Consider the following 16661-nt stretch of genomic DNA (forward strand, 5'->3'; position numbering starts at 1 on the left):
TAGTAGCTAAGATGACTGCACCTAAATTCATCTCCACTGAAAATGGGTTACTAAGCTTAGTCAGATATCCTAGTAAACAAATGACAACAACAAATGACAAAATAAGTAGCGTATCATTCATAAACATATCCCTACAGAAGGTCTAATTAATGACGCTAAATTAAATGGCAAAAGATGGTGACAGGTACACAAAGTTATGCAAGTAAAAATAATTTGGCAAAAAAAGTAGAGAGAGTGTCATCCTCAGGTTCACAGGTAAACTACTTGTGGGGGCAAAATTAAGTAAATCCTTCTTTTGTATAGTTTGCTGGTGACATCAGACAAGTACTAAATCCATGAATAAAATGGTCATAAAGGAAATGTATGATCTTTACTAAACACTTAGCAGTCAAGACTCCATCATCTCAACTATGTACTTACTGAAAACTAAAGGACAAGTTCAAAATCTGCTCACAAGAACAAATCATGCACAAATTCAAGGTAAATTCATCTACATGCAAAAGGTATTCTATCGGGATAAAGGAAATATATCAGCAGGAAAAATAAATTCTGTTTGCATTACAAGTGCCACACTACCTTGGAACAATCAATCTTTAATGGTAAAGCGAGAAGAGAGTCAAGGAATCCAAGACAGCATCTGACATGCAGTACAGAATAATCCTGAAAATGAAAAACTGGAAGGGGTAAACTGTATGGGCTTAAAACAAAAATCCCACCAACTTCTATCACCATTACCCTATTCAGGTCTTCACTGCTAGTCATGCTTGCAAAAAGATTTGCAGAGGTTCTATAATTTTTTACTTAGTAATATCAATATTACCAACACAGTTGCTTTCTGCACAAAATCAACTATGAGGTTTTGAAGTTACTTTGTTAATCTGGTATTTAATTGTATTCAGTGCCTGCTTGCTTGGCTGTGTCTTTGTAAGAATAGAAAGATAACTGCAATTTCACCAGTAATTTCAGGCCAAGATTTACAACACTGTAATATTCTTACAGTATTTAATGAGGGATTTAGATCCTGTGATTCAAATCCTGACCAAGTGTAATTCCTACACCTTAAAACAACAAAAAAAGACAAAGTAATTCTTGCATCTTGAAACAAGTTATGTTCTCGACACAAAATTTATGTTAAAAAAGTTTTCCATTAACAGGTTTATGCATTATAAGGGTACCTAGAGTAAAATACAGTAAATTAAGAATACTTTACTTACTCAGATTTGTCACCTTCGGTACCTACAGCTACAAAGAGGCAAATACAAGAATCTTCTTCTTCCGGCTTTTCCTGGTTAGGGGTCACCACAGCGGATCACCTGTCCGCTCATGATTGGCAGTGAGGTTTTTACAGTGTCGAGTTGCCAGCCCGGCTCCCAACCTTCCATGGAAGGCACACTCATGCCTAGGGCCAATTTAGAGTATCCAATCCACCTACAGCATGTCTTTGGGATGTGGGAGGAAACCGGAGCACCCGGAGGAAACCCACGCCACCACAGGGAGGACATGCAGACTCTGCATAGAAGGCAGAAGGCACCCCAGCCGGGGATCAAACTGGAGAACCTCTTGCTGTGAGGCGGCAACACTAACCGCTACACTACTGTGGCTGCCCAAAAAGGCAAATACAAGAATACTTCCCCAAAAAAGAGATAGCTCTTCCTCCTGATACTTCTTAAAAGACTTCATCCCTAGCCTCCATGATCAGAGCACATCATGTAAGTGATAGGTTAGGAGGGCACACCCTACACGGTTCCTCATTCGGCTCCATGGAGCATTAGCAAGATGTACAGAAAGAGGCAACTAAAGAAGATATGCAATTATAAGCCTGACATATTTAAAAAGATGAATACCAAGGGTCAGTACTTACTGAATAAGGGGATGGAGAAGGATAACATGTACCCATTGCAGAGGACCCTCTCTTAAAAATCAACAGCTACGGTGAGTACTGGAATATTTACTGCATGTCAAAAAAGGCGCTCTGCATTGATGACAATAAGGAAAAAATGTAACATAGCAGTGAACCCTCTTGAGAGGCAGGAACCAGAGATACAGAACTCCATGGTTTCACAAGGCCAAATCCTGCGTTACAAAAGTGCAAAAGGAAGCTCAACTCCTGAACATGAGGAACCAAATAATGTCTCTAGCTAAGACATGCTGCAAAACCTATCAACAAACAGGTACTTTTTAAACAAGTAGTGGAAGCTGCAACTCAGCAGGGAGAATAGTATTCTTCAATGCTGGCCAATGGGTAGCAGCAGGGGAAAGATGAAACAAAGCAGTCAAGAAAACCAACCGGACAACGTCTGCTTGTTCACTGCCATGCCCTCCTTACCTGGGACAATGGAAGCAAGCAGCTCTCAATCTTCATGAACACTATTAAGGTAGAACTAGAGCAGTCAGTGCATGTCCAAGGTGTGAGAGGCTCTCTATACTCCCATGGTTACATGGCAGGTAAACATTTTAAGAGGAAATGTGGGTTAATCCTAGGCAAACTCAGTCCCAGGGAAAAGGACAAATTTGGTTCTCTGCAAGTAAGGGTCTGCATCTTTAAGATCAGTCTGGTATAAATAATGGGTTAAAAGTATAACAATTTGTTGAAAAACTACAAGACCATCAGGCATGAAAGGCAGATTACCAAGTCTTTCCAGAAATGAATGAAAGCGAACAGTGATTCTACAAAAGGAGGGTGAAGACAAAGTACATCCTTCAGAAACTGCCTGAAAGCTTGTGCCAACACAATCCTGCTGTTTACAAGATCAGAATGCTCCAGCATTCTGACATGGTAAATGAATATACCTTTTATTGATTCATAACAAACTCACCATAGAGTAAACATAGCTGCCTTATATTTCAGGGTACACGGCTTTCAGTACAGGCCATGACAATTAATATTGGTTCCTTACTCTTCAAAATGCTCCCAACTTGACACAACCTCCCTTTTTTCCCAAACTTTTTACTGCTAATCAGACTTATAAGCAAGCCAAGTCAGATCTGGTCCCTCTCTGCAAAACCCTTTTCTCAAACTGCACTCTTCTAACCACTGCTTCTCTGTACTAACCCCAAAACTATGGCAGTCATGTTCTCCAGATTAAATTAATACATTATGTATTCACTGTTCAGGCCACAGTTAACATAATACTAGAGTTTAAATGCAACAGTCACATAAAACATCTCCAACTGCTTAGTACATATTCCTCCACATACCTGATCAACTCATCCTAAGCACGATTCAGCTTACACCACCATTACCATTCTAAACCTACTACATATAGTCTAATCCGTTTTTTTGGATTATGGGTCTCTATTAGTTTTCCTAACCTAGAAGTTACTAACCATATGTCCAGCACTACTACTCCTACTTTAAATCTGCCCTCCCTTTTTCTACTCCAGTTATGTAACTGTACATTTACTAGGTTTGTTAGATCTTGTATGTGTACACAGTTTGTCAGATTGTTTATGCTTACTCAAATGTAAACCATTGTTATTTCGATGCTGTATATTTATTTATTTAATTTACTTATTTATTGCATTTGTTTACCGGGAAAGTCCACTGGATCTAAAAGAGCCCATTTTCAGTGGAGGCCCAGAGAGAAAAACTCCGACAACAACATAGATACAGGAAAAAAAAAAAAAACATTAATTAGTACAGAAGTAGAAACAAGTGTTATACATAGTGATTACAGTAATATATACAGAATATATACACACAAAAGCAGGAATTTAGTTGGTTTGATTACAGTAAGACATATAGAAGATATACATAAAAGCAGGAATTTAGTTGGTCGTCAGATGAATTCAGAGAGGTATAAACAGAGATATATTAATTAAGCATTAACTCATGCCTGGGTGTGGGTAATGCTGGATTTACCCACGGTTGGTGTGGTTTGGTCACGAGGGCGAAGCCCGAGTAACCAAACAAAGACAACCGTGGGTAAATCCAGCATTACCCACACCCAGAAGTGGGTTATTGCTATTATACAATGATATTATTTAAGAAAAAAAATAGTTTTCTTAAATAATGTCCTTGTATAATGGCGGCGTACTGTCCTTCCACCGCTGAACAGCTCCGCTTTGCCATTGCTGATGTTCTGCGCATGCATTTGGAACTTGCGTTCCCACGCATACCCAGTACATCAGTGCTCAGGAAAGTAAGCAACGGAGAAAAGAAGTTCTCCATTGCTACACTTTTTTTTTTTTTTTTAACCCTTAAAATGAAAGAATATATCAACGGAAAAAAGTCCAAACGATTGGACCTTTTCCATTGTATATTCTCAATGGGCACACTGGTTGGGCTGGCCAATCACCGTGCTCGTTTTACGATGTTACCAGCCAGTCATTGTATAATCAGCATTATTGTACCAGTATCAACAAGTGATGAAAAAATAAATATGGAGAAAGTGTCATCAGTCACTAGTAGCAAAAAGCATAGGAGTTTAGTTATCATATAAGGAGAAGGAAGAGGTTAGGTCATAGAGCAGGTACATAGCCAAGAAGAGCCGAGATGATTTTTCAGTATTTGTTTGAAGGTGGTGGAGCTGCCTGTGTTTATTATAGAAGGTGGAAGTGAGTTCCATAGTTTGGTGATGGTAAAGGAGTTGACCAGCAGGTAAGATGGGCTTTTCTACTTTAAGAAGTAGATGATTTTCAGATCTTAGTTGCCTGGTGGGTTGGTATTTGGCAAGTAGTATCAAGACAGCAGTACATTCTGTGGGTCTTTAGATTATTTTGTGCGCTGTAGTTAGTTGGGTGAATGAGAGATGGTGGGGGGAGTTCCAGCCAGCTTAACTGTTTCAGTGAGTTACAGTGGTGGGACAATAATTTGGCCTTGGTGGCAAATTTGGCTATTCTGTTGCAACACATCAAGTTTGGATTTTGCAGAATTTTGGATTAGTGAGGACAGGGGCACCATAAAGGAGAGAGGGTAATAAAAAGGTGGTTGCAAAGATTTGTCTAGTACAGAAGCTAAGAAAGAGTTGGTGCCTGTACAGCATACCAAACTTTTGGTGTGTGTGTGCGTGTGTGTGTGTGTGTGTGTGTGTGTGTGTGTTTTAATGTGACTGTTTATGTCTAGGTCAAAGTTAAGGTTTGAATCTATAATAATGCCTAGTAGTTTAGTGCCTGGCTCAATGTCTACAGTGGTACTGTCTTGGGCTTGTATAGTGAAAAGTTTTTTTTTTTTTTTTTTTTTATCTAGGGGACTGGTTTTCTTAGAGTACTAGTTTAGTTTTTTTTTACTTGGGGCAAGATGATTGTTAAGCATCCAAGATTCAGTAGAAGTGAGGGCATTCTGGGTGATTTGATGCTGTTCAGAGCTGGAATTTGCAGTGCATATTATTGTAGAGTCGTCAGCATACTGGATTACTGAGCGCTGTGGAAGAGTGGAGTGAAAGCTGTTAATAAAGATGCTAAATAAGACAGGACCAAGTATGGAGCCTTGGGGTATCCCCTGTGGAAGTATTGAGGAAGGAAGAGTAAGATTGTTGCCATTTGGTGGATTGCTGCCTATTGGAGAGATGGCTACTGAACCACTGTAGGGTAGGTGGGGAAATGTGAAGGGTGGATAGTTTAGACAGGAGGATGGTATCAAAAGCTTTGGAGAGGTAGAGGAAAAGAGAAGCTATTATTCTGTCAGAATCCTGTGCCCAGTTAACTGTATCAAGGAAGGAGAGGAGGGCAGTAGTGGTGCTGTGCCCTGGTCTGAAACCATGCTGCATGGGTGACAGAATTTGTTTTTTAAACAGGTGGTTGAGGAGTTGAGCATGGATGCATTTTTCCAGTATTTTAGAGAGGGGTGAGAGAATTGTTATGGGCCGAAAGTTTGAAGTGTCTGTGTTGGTGCCGCCTTTGTGTTTGGGGAGAATGAATGCTTTTTTCCAGATGTCTGGGACAAGGGATTTTTTAATTGATCTGTTAATGAGTATTGCTGATGGAATAAGCTATGGAGTTTGCAGCTAGCTGCAGGAAGTGTGGGGGTAGACTATCAGGAGCCAGAGCACAGGGTTTTAGCTACAGTACAAGTTTTTTTTATTGTGGCGGTGGGTATGGGGGAGAATTTTAGGTTGGAGTCTAGGGTAGGATTTTTTTCTGGGATGATTTGGTCATCAGCTATCTTGCTGGTGCTGGTGTTAACTGTAGGAAAGGTGATGGTTAGGGTTAGCCATGGTGTCAATGAAGTGAGAAATGAAGAGGGTGGCAAGTTCGGTGGGGGTTTTGTGTGGGTCAGGGGATGGGTCGCTTTGACAGTCTGGGTGTAATAGTTGGTTAATGGAGGACCAGAATTTTTTGGGATTATCCTTATGTTGGCTTTAAAGGTGGAGGTAGTGGTCTTTTTTTGTCTCTGGTTAGACGTTTTGCCTGGTTACGAAGATGCTTGTATTGTGGTAGAGTTGAGGGGTCTTTGTTTTTCTGCCATAATTTCCAGGTTTTATCCCTTGTGGATATAACTTCTTTGGTGGATTTTGAGAGCCAGCTTGCATGGTTATGTTTTATTCATTTTTGGGGGGTGGGTGCTTGCCTATTTAGGATGTCTAGGAAGACTGAGTTAAGGAATTCAACAGCCTCAGTCAGTGGTAGGAATTTGAGGGGTTCCCAATTTACTTTAGCTAAATTTCATTAAATATGGATGATTGGAACTTAATCAAATTTCTGGTTGATTTGCATTGGTGTTGGGCTAGATTTGCATAGGATATATGCTGGGTGGTGGTTGCTAATGGTATTAGGTAGTATGCCTGCAGTGGTGCTATTGTTAGGGTGGGAGACTAATACCCAGTCTACTGTGGGGCCCTAATTGTTATTTTTATAGGGTCTGGTGATGTCTTGAAGTAGTTGGCAGAAGTTGTAAAGGTTTATGTTTTTTTGAAGGATTGTTTAGGGCAATGGGATTTCTAGCCAATCAATGTTTACATCACCTTGGATGATAGTTTCATTACCTATGTTTTGGGATGTCCAGGCAAGTATGTTCTTTAATACTGGTATGTTGTTTTCTGGAGCAATATACAGAGCAATTATGCAAATGTTTTTATGACTATTAAAAGTTTTAATATAGAGATTAGTTCTTCGGCTGGGGAGAAGTTGGGTGTTGGTCTTGAGTAGGGAATTAAAAGTATATTTGCTAGGGAAGAGTATTGCTACTCTCCCTCCTCTCTTGTGGAGCCGATCAGCTAAAGTAGCCTGTTTTGTTATAGCATGTAACCTGAGCTGAGACTGTAATTGGCCATTGTTTGATCAGTGTTCTACTCCGGTAAACAAATTTACATAAATCATAAATAAAACAGATGCATAATACAGGCCTAGCAAACCAACAAGTTTTCCTCCTGTAGCTGTTTCCAGCTCCAGGAGATGGAAAACCCAAATCTACTCCATCTCAACCATTAAACTAAAATAATCACCTCATGTCCTCTCCTGGAGCAGGGAGAACTGAAACATAGGATCCAATTCTGCACTACAACCAAAAACTAATTCTCTTATTCTTAGGGGATTCCTAGAGACTGCAACCACTGTAAACGTCAAGAAAAAGCCACTGACAACTGGCTAACGAGTACCAAGTGAGCAGCAACTGCTGACTGCCCCACTAAGAAGTGAAGAGAGAAGAATGCCTCTGGTTCGCCCCACACAGATGACACACAATGGATGCATTAGGTGTTCACCTAACTGGGTTCTAACACAGCCAGACCCACCAATGCAGTAGTGTATTTGCACCATGCAGCTGAGGGGAACGGCGACGTGGAGACACACATCCTTAGGAAACAGTGGCTGCAGCCTAAGAGGAACTGCTGAGGAAGCAGGGGTGCTCCCAGGGAGAAAGGAAAGGCCCCTTCTCTACCTCCAGACTAGGTGGAGAAGACAGGTCTGACTGGGGTGGCTGGATCGGAACAAATGTGCCATAATGTTCTCGCCTAACTCAGAAATATCAAAACCTCTGTTACGCCGGAATGAATGAGCCAAATGAGTAAAGAGAAGAAGCCATCAGAGAAGGTCTTAGGGGAGGGGAGGAGAAAGTCACTGCCAAGGAGTTCTCTCAGGGAGGTACAAGCCAATTATCTAAACTGGGAAATGACAAAGGACCTTTTTCCTACAAGTACTCTGCCACTACCTGCTATAACCAATATGGTTAAAACTCTAGCAACAAGAAATGAGGCAAAATGCAACACCACCTTAAGAAGCAGTGCTAAACTAATGAAAAAAAAAAAAACTCCCTCAAAGGTTACCAGTGAGTGAAGGACCAAAATAGCCATCCTTTATGACCAGGAACACCAATCAGAAACACTATGGCAGCACAGGCATGACCATCTACTAAAGGTCAGCAATCCATTTGGAAAGAATTTGTTTAGCCTCTGCAAGTCACTTCTTAGCTGAAGAAAACAGAAGATACATGTGTGGTGTTCTTTGAAGCTGCTTTTCCTCATCGGGTTGCACTATCTATAGAGACCTCAAAACCACTTAATATCAAAGTAGTTTAATTTACACAGTTTTGGGTAACTCAGTGAGAAAGGGTTGTCATCTCTTGGCTGGTGTTTGATGAAATTGGACTATCGTGAAAACAACGTGGTTGAAAACAGAAATGTAATCAATACAGTGTACCACATTCCACTAGTATACAGATAGGTTTGTAACTAAATGTCTTGGGGCAAGGCCATAAAACTGAGCAGGTAAATCTGACTGACTTGTTTCATGCTAGCATGAAACAAGTATCTCTGATCTTGATGAAATGCAGTGTCTTGCTAGCATGAAACAAGTATCTCTGATCTTGATGAAATGCAGTGTCTTGCTAGCATGAAACAAGTATCTCTGATCTTGATGAAATGCAGTGTCTTGCTAGCATGAAACAAGTATCTTTGATCTTGATGAAATGCAGTGTCTTCATAACCACAAAGCCTGCCACACGTTAAATGTGATTATGCGAGTGATGGGTGATAAAGGCAGGCGAGTTTATGAAGTAGCTACGGAACCAATTAACTGAAACATAAGCCAAGGCAAGAAAACAGAATTTAAGGCTGTATGAATTTTGTAAGATGTGCAAAAGAAGAACTGGTTAGAATATGTGAAAAAACATGGTGGACTGGACTGGCTTGTGAAAGCTTCTCTCTTAACAGCACAGGTGAGACATAGACCCCTGCCAGATGAAGTTCGGTATGGAAAACCAAGACCAGTCCTGTGCAAGGAGCACTGTGGCAGATGGCAACTGAGGAGAAAGTAGTTTGTGGAACAATTATTTTGAGCAGACATTTAAGTTATCACTTGCCATATGTGGATGTGATGCATAAACAGAGGAGATTGAACTAGTCTGTCATTTCCAGCTATACAGAAGCTTTTTTGGAGGGATGGCAGTGTTAATGTTCAATACTCTAGATGAAGCACTAGGAAATTAATGGAACTACCTACAAGAGAGCAACTTGAACTAAAGTTAAGCAAAAGGGCAAAGGAGACTTCAGTTAGTAATAGTATGCATGTTAAATGAAATAAAGGATGACAGCAAAGAGAAGATGGATCCATCTAAAAGATGTCTAAATGTGTGCTATCCCAAGAACAACATGGCTGCACAGATTGAAAAACTCTCTGTCAAAGTTTGACCTGGGGAGTCCTGGGGGTACGCCATGTTAAAAATAAAGCAAACACTGATCACTGAGTATAAGTGAAAAATATGAACAGACTGAGGTTCTCCTGTTCAATTCTTGACTGTGGGGCCTTCTGTGTGGAGTTTGCATGTCCTCCCTGTGTCCGTGTGTGGATTTCCTCTCACACTCCAAAGACATGCATTACAGGGACTGGACATTCTAAATTGGCCATAGGTGTGAATGCGCATGCATGCGTAGTATGGAAGAACCACTGTGCCAGAGCTAGCCACCTGACTGTGTGAACCTTGGCTCTAAATGACTGTCACTGTTGGAGAGACAAACCCCATAAGGAAAATGGGAAGAAGGGGTTATGGATGAACAGACTGAACATGTGGTGATGGTTTGCTTGTAAATATTTCATAGGTAGGTACTAGGCTATCGGCCCAAGGGCCTAAGCAAGCCTAGACAACAAGGATCCCTGGCTTACGCCACCCAAGAAAGTTATTTTCCTGTGCCACTGTCAAGCAGAGCCACAGAAGTGATCCCCAGAGTGTATTTCCTATTTCACATCCACTCATCAAGACTTTTCTTGAAGAGTGCTAATGCGGAACTTTGCTGGACATAGATGGATAACTTGTTCCTGAGTATGGGGAAGTCTCTGGGACAGCAATCTATCCCTCCAGCATGTCCAGTTTATTGTGGTGACAAGGTTTAGGTCCCTAGAGCGTGTAGCTCAGAGGGATTGGGATTTCTTTAGGTGTAGCATGTCTAACAGCTCTGGGTTTGACATAGCTTTATATGTTAGGCAGAGATCACCTCGGAGTAGGTGATATGCTACAGAGTAAAGCTGGAGTTTTTTGAGATGGTCAGTGTAAGGCATCTGTATGAGGTCAGTAATCCTCTTTGTGAGGCACTTCTGTGGCCTTTCCAGCTGCTGCAGACATCTTGTGAGGTACATTCCAAAAGGGGCGTTGTACTCTATAATGGGCCTGAGTGTCGAGTAGAGGGGAACAATGACCTCTTTTTTCCTGGATGAGAACCCTTTTGTGATGAGGTGTGCCACATAGAAGGATTTCCTGATTACTGTGGCAATGTGATTATCAAAGGAGAGACTACTGTCCACCTGGGTCCCAAGGTCTTATCACACATTCAGTGTTAAGTAGACTGCTGCCTATGTGGTAGTTCATGGGTACAGACTTTTTACCAAAGGGGATGACAATGCACTTTTTGGAATTGAGCTTGAGGCCATGGCTCTGACACCAGGCATCTTGTCTCAGTGAGGCCCTTCTGTAGAATGTCCACATTATATGGGGACTCTACTTTGGCTCCTAGTTTGCAGTAATCTGCGAAATTCGTTAGCCAGAGGCCTTCTGTGTTAGCCTGTACTTCAGAGAAGTAGATACCAAACAGGAGAGGTCCCAGGACTGAACTCCACTTGTCACTGGTTTGAAGTCAGATTTGGAGTCTGCAACTTTTACAGTGTGGTTTCCGTCAGTGAGTCAATTGGCAACCCATCTTGTGACGTAGGGATTTATACCTAGTTTAGTGAGTTTAGCTAGAATTCCAGAATGGGGGATGGTATCAAAAGCCTTGACGAGGTGAAGATAAGCTGTGTGAACCACCTTACCCTCGTCTACGGCTTTGGTGACTGCCTCAAAGAAGTCAATCAGGTTCAGGAGGCATGATCTGCCTTTCACAAACCCAAACTGGGTGTGGTCCAGAGTTTGGAGGTTACCAATGTCTTTGTTTATGAGTTCCATGATGATATGCTCCATAACCTTGCAGACCAAGCTCGTCAGGCTAATAGGATGATAGTTCCTGGGATCAGTGGTGGCTCCCCCTTTGTGGAGTGGTATAACTGTTGCTGTGCGCCATTCAGTGGGCACAAAGTCTGATGTGAGGCTATGACTGAACATGGTGCTTAGGTGGGGAGCCATTTCGATCTGAAGTTCGTGTAAAACACAGCCTGGATGTTGTCTGGGTCCCACAGATACTGTGTTTTTGGCTTTAGAGACTGTAGCTTTTACCTGAGTAGTTGTGATTACAGGGACTCTGCATTCTTCCTGTATAGATATGGGCCCTTTAGGGGGTGGTGGGGGGATAAGGTTAGCACTGAACCTATCAGCCAGGATGCTGGCAATATCAGTTGGTTCTGTAATTTTCGTGCCGTTGTGCTGTAATTCGGAGCGGATCTGGGTGTTGCCACTGAGATTCTTGATATAGCTCTAGAATGCTTTATGGTTGTCCTTAGAATCAGTGGTGATTTTGTTTTTGTAGCTAGCTTTGGAGGATCTTATAAAGGATCTCAGCTTCTTACTGAGGCTAACCAGGGAGCTCATCCACTCATGGGATTTTAATCACTTTTGAAACAATTTCTTCCTTCTGTTGTACAGTTTGTTTATGGCAGGGAACCACCAGATTTTTTTGGAGGATAGCGTCTTGGTTCTATATGGGATAGCACGATCCATGCATTTGTGCAAGCGCTTATAGAATGGATTTGTGTAGGATTCAGCAGTCGTAACTGTACTGTTCATCTGCATGGGTGTCATGAAGTTCGCCACTTCTGTCTTAAGAAGCATGAAGTTGACTTTGGAGAAATGTTTTACTGTGATTTCCTTAATGGGGGGGTGGGGGCGGGATGTGGATATCTAGGGTGATTAGCTTATGGTTGGATCGGACAAACAAGGAGTTGACTTCAGGTGTGGAACACCTGTCACTCATGTTGGTAATGACTAGGTCTAGGATATTGTTGCCCCTTGTGGGGGGTGTGGATAAGCTGATCCAAGGCGTTGGAATTTATGAATTTCAGAAAGCGTTGAGCGAAGGAGTTGGTACACGAGTAGTTTTCCCAGTTAATGGTGGGGTAGTTTAAATCGTCCATTATTAGGGTGTTTGGTTGAACTCTGATATTTTCCAGTATATCAAGAAAAGAGGAGTGGGAATCCTGGGGCATAGTGGGGGATCTGTAGCAAGCTACAATTTGGATTGCAGTTTTGCTCAGAGTTAGTTGCAGTTGGATAACCTTGGATGCATTATGCTGAGCAACTAGCCTGGAGGTGTGGATATCCTTAATGAATATGGACACACCTCCGCCTTTGGTGTTCCGGTCCAGGTTTTTGTTTGAAAACTGGATAAATGGCCTGCGCAGCTGACCCTTTTCAGCCACAACCCAGAATCTTTTTAGAGCAATATGTGGTTACATTTATGCAGTTCAAGTTTATGGTTGCACGGAACATCTGACTTGTAAAGTACTGATCTGCCAAATCCATAATGGTTTAAGAAGTTTTGTCAATGCAAGGAAAACACAGAGATCTATGCAAACTGCATTAACTAAGTTTTAAAAAATGTACTTAAATATTCCATATTCAGTTCTCTGCCTGAAATGTTTGCATTTTTCTACTTATAATTCTGAGAGGTGCGAGTTAGATAACACTTATAAAAGCAAAGTGGCTTCCTGTCAAACACAGTACTCTGTTCCTTATGGCATTCCAGATTTTCCAACTCATTAATCTAGACTCATTTCCCTACTTTGAAAACTAACTGAGACACCTCCCTCACACAACCAAGACCACTTTCTTACTCTGTCCTTAACATTCAAATTCCATAAACCAAGCTTAAATGCACTGACCACTTCTTGGTTCTAGTTTCCAAAATACAGCAATCCCATCCTACAAAGTCAAAGTATTAGCTGAAATTTTATCATAAATGTAAACAACCTTCTCAAGCAGGAACACTGCACATGTTACTGAAAAGGTATCGTCACAATCAAAATACAAACAAAAAAAGAAAGTTCTGTACTTACCATAACGTTCCATGCGAGTTGTTCATCTCGCCTTTATTCTTACATTTGGGTACGGAGCCGAGCCATCGGCTCCAAGTCGGCCGCTTTACTAGCTAAAAATCTCAGAGTAGCTCGAGGCTAGGCCCCTATTCCATGATGCTCTCAGTTCTACCCCGGATCTAGTTTGCTGAACTCAGCAATAGCAAGAATAGCTCAGTAAATACTCCAGCCGGAGTAAAAATCCCAGAACAAGACTACCAGACCCCAAGTCTACCTGTTCTTCGGGACCCCCTGGAGGGGGATGGTGTGTGGGAAGGTAAGAATAAAGGCGAGATGAACAACTCACATGGATCGTTATGGTAAGTACGCAATTTCTTTATGTGAAGTTGTTCAATCTCGCCATTTATTCTTACACGTGGGTAGCATCCCAAGCACCCTAATCCTGGGTGGCTCACAGGAGTACTTTCCTGAGGACAGTGGAACCAAAGGAAGCCCTGCCCACTTTGTAATGAGTGATAAAGGTATGAGGCTTAGACCAAGTAGCAGCTGCACATAGTGTCCAAAGGTAAACGAGCCGTATAAGCCGAAGACGTGGAGATGGCTCCAGTTGAATGGGCCTTCACTGCATATTCTAATGTTTGGTTCACTTAGAAAGGGTAACTTTAGAAACTGGTAATCCTTTCTTGGCATCAGCATAAGATACAAAAAGTTGGTCAGATCTTCTAAATTCCTTTGTCCTGTTCAAATAGTATCTCAATTGTCTGTGGACATCAAGTTTATGCAACATGTGTTCCAACTGATTAGAATAATCATGGAAAAAGTTGGAAGTTCAATAGCTTGGTTCAGATTGGTCTCAGAACACACTTTTGGCAAGAATGAAGGATTAATCCACAGTGAAACCCTGTCCGGATGAAACACCAAAAACGGTGGTTTGACAGAAAGGGCTTGAAGCTCAGATACCCTGCGTGCTGAGGTAATGGCCCCCAAGAAAATAGTCTTCCAGGAGAGAAACCAACTGACAGGATGATGCGGGTTCAAAGGAGGGAAGAATAATCCGGGACAGCACAAAATTTAGATTCCAGGGAGTAAAGGGCTGTCTAACAGGAGGCCTAAGATGAATGGTGCCCTTAAGGAAAGCCCGACATAATCTATGAGACATTAAGTTAGAACCCTCAGCTCCAAGATGAAAATTCGAAATGGCAGCCAATTGGAATCTAATAGTGGCAGCTGCTGCACCTTCGTGAAAAAGCTTTGAGAGAAATTCCAGGATACTAGCAATCGGGGCCACATATGGATCAACGTTGTTTTGAGAAGCCCAAAAGGCAAATCGCTTCCATTTACTAGCATACAACTTTCTGGTAGAAGCCTTATGCGAAGATACAAGAATGTGCTGTACCTCTGAAGAAAAATCGTGTGACCTGGCTAGGAAGGGAATTGGAGCAGCCAAGCTGTCAGTCTGAGGGAACAAAGACAGGGATGGAGGGCCCCTGACGAATATGTCAGTAGGTCTGGAACTGGGTCCAGAAAGTACAGTTGTGTACACATACCATAAATGTAGATGATCGAGTGTAGTCACTGTTGCAGTCATCACATTTGGGTTATCTGCCTGCAGGTAGCCCTCAGCCGACTAAAATACCAGTCTCTTTGGATTTCTGCGTCGGATGCTGTCGCTTCTTCCTTGATGTCAGGGGTATAAAACATGCAGCCGATGCCATTACATCAGTGTTTCTTGCCCCAGATGTCAGGTGCCCCCACAATAGGAAGCAATTATATAGTATGGTACACCCCCAGCACAAAGCAAATACACATTATATAATATATACCAAACAAGAAGGAAAGGTACAGCCAAGAGAAGTCAGGGGGCTGGAGGAAGGGTAACCAGGACTGCAACGGTGAATACACTCAAGCATCTACATTTATGGTAAGTGTACACAAAGTACAGTTGTGTACACTTACCATAAATGTAGATGTTAGAGTGTATTCACTGTTGCAGTCATTACATTTGGGTTATCTTCTTGCAGTAGCCCTCAGTCAGCCTGATTATCAAAGTCTTGGGTCCTGCGTCAGTTGCTGTCTTATCTTCCATGACGTCAGGTAGTCAGGGGTATAAAGCATGCAGCCGATGCCATTACATCAGTTTTTCTTGCCACAGATATCAGGTGCCCCCATAATGGGAAGCAATTACATATACGAGGTTACACCTCCAACAAAAAAGCAAATACACCAAAAAGCTTTAAGCATAGTAAGCAAGAATAGAGATATAGCCAATAGAAGTCAGAGGGCTGGAGGGAGGGTAACTAGGACTGCAACAGTGAATACATTTGAACGTCTACATTTATGGTAAGTGTACACAACTGTACTACGTTCTTCGTGTTTCACTGCTGCAGTCATCACATTTGGGTAGCTTCCTAAAGCTAAGGATGGGAGGAGGAACTTAGATAGCATCAGGACCAGCTATAAGGCCCTGCAAGACTGCAGTAGCAAAGTCAGCTCTATATTTAGAGAAAATTGGCAAATGGTAATGCTTGGTGAAGGTATGTACAGAACTCCAGGTAGCAGCTTCTAAGATGTCCCTGGCAGGGACACCTCTGAGAAAGGCTGTAGAGGTAAATGCAGCCCTGGTTGAATGAGGTCCCCTGTGGGGTAGGTTTTCCATGGTACTTATAGCAGAAAATGAATGCAATGGCCTATCCATTTAGAAATGGTTTGCTTTGAAATGGCCTTCCCCTCTGCCCCTGCAGCAAATGCAACCAGCAGCTGTTCAGATTTCCTGAGAGGTTTAGTCCTGTCCAAATAAAATCTAAGTTGTCTGTGCACATCTAATGAGTGCAGTATTCGTTCCCCTTTGTTCTGTGGATTAGAAAAGAAGGTTGGCAAATGAATGGAATGATTAAGGGCTACACTGGATGCCACCTTGGGCATGAAGGAGGGATTGGTCCTGAGGGACACCCTGTCTGCATAAAAAATTATGAAAGGCTCCGCTGCCATGAGGGCCTGTAATTCAGACACCCTTCTTGCTGAAGTGATGGCTAAAACGGAAGGCTGTTTTCCAAGAAAGGAATTTCAACTCGGTATTTGCAGCTGGCTCAAAAGGAGGTAGAGCAAGTTTTTCCAATACAAAAGTTAAGGTCCCAGGCTGGAGTACGGGCTCTCCTGGGTGGTCTTATGTTTTTGGCCCCTCTGAGGAACTGCTTCAGCAGTGGATGAGACAAGAGGAGTGGTTCTGTGTTGTAATGAGCTGAAATGGCTGAGGCATGAATTTTGATGGAGGAAAAGGATAGGCCCTTGTGAAGCATCTCAGTTAAGTATTGAAGAATCTGAGGTAAATTGGG

General features: G+C 42.1%; 1 protein-coding gene across 2 annotated transcripts in view; it reads right to left on the reverse strand.

Moving 5' to 3' along the window:
• TRIM59 (tripartite motif containing 59) overlaps window positions 1-16661 on the reverse strand; it is a 310461-nt gene that overhangs the window by 6296 nt on the left and 287504 nt on the right. The gene's annotated exons all lie outside the window — the stretch shown is intronic.

The sequence above is a fragment of the Protopterus annectens genome, chromosome 4.part1, assembly GCF_019279795.1.
Source record: "Protopterus annectens isolate FY-2018-M chromosome 4.part1, PAN1.0, whole genome shotgun sequence".
Classification (NCBI taxonomy): domain Eukaryota; kingdom Metazoa; phylum Chordata; order Ceratodontiformes; family Protopteridae; genus Protopterus; species Protopterus annectens.